The following is a 207-nucleotide window of genomic DNA, read 5'->3' as shown; positions in this document are numbered from 1 at the left end:
GGGGGGGGGACCTCCCCCTATCCCCATCGCCCAGCTTCAGGAGGCCCCTGGGACGGGCTGGTCCCCGCCTAGGGGGCTGAAGGCAGGTGGGCACCCCACCCTGGGGGCTGGGGCGGCTGTGGGTTCCTCACAGCGCCGGGCTGGTGCAGGGGCTCCCACGGGGGAGCCAGGCCCCAGGAAGGGGAGATCGGGGTGGGGTCCGCCCCC

Source organism: Antrostomus carolinensis, unplaced genomic scaffold (genome assembly GCF_000700745.2).
Source record: "Antrostomus carolinensis isolate BGI_N321 unplaced genomic scaffold, ASM70074v2 scaffold44911, whole genome shotgun sequence".
NCBI lineage: Eukaryota > Metazoa > Chordata > Aves > Caprimulgiformes > Caprimulgidae > Antrostomus > Antrostomus carolinensis.
The sequence above is the reverse complement of the archived record's forward strand: the minus strand, read 5'-3'. Positions refer to the sequence as shown.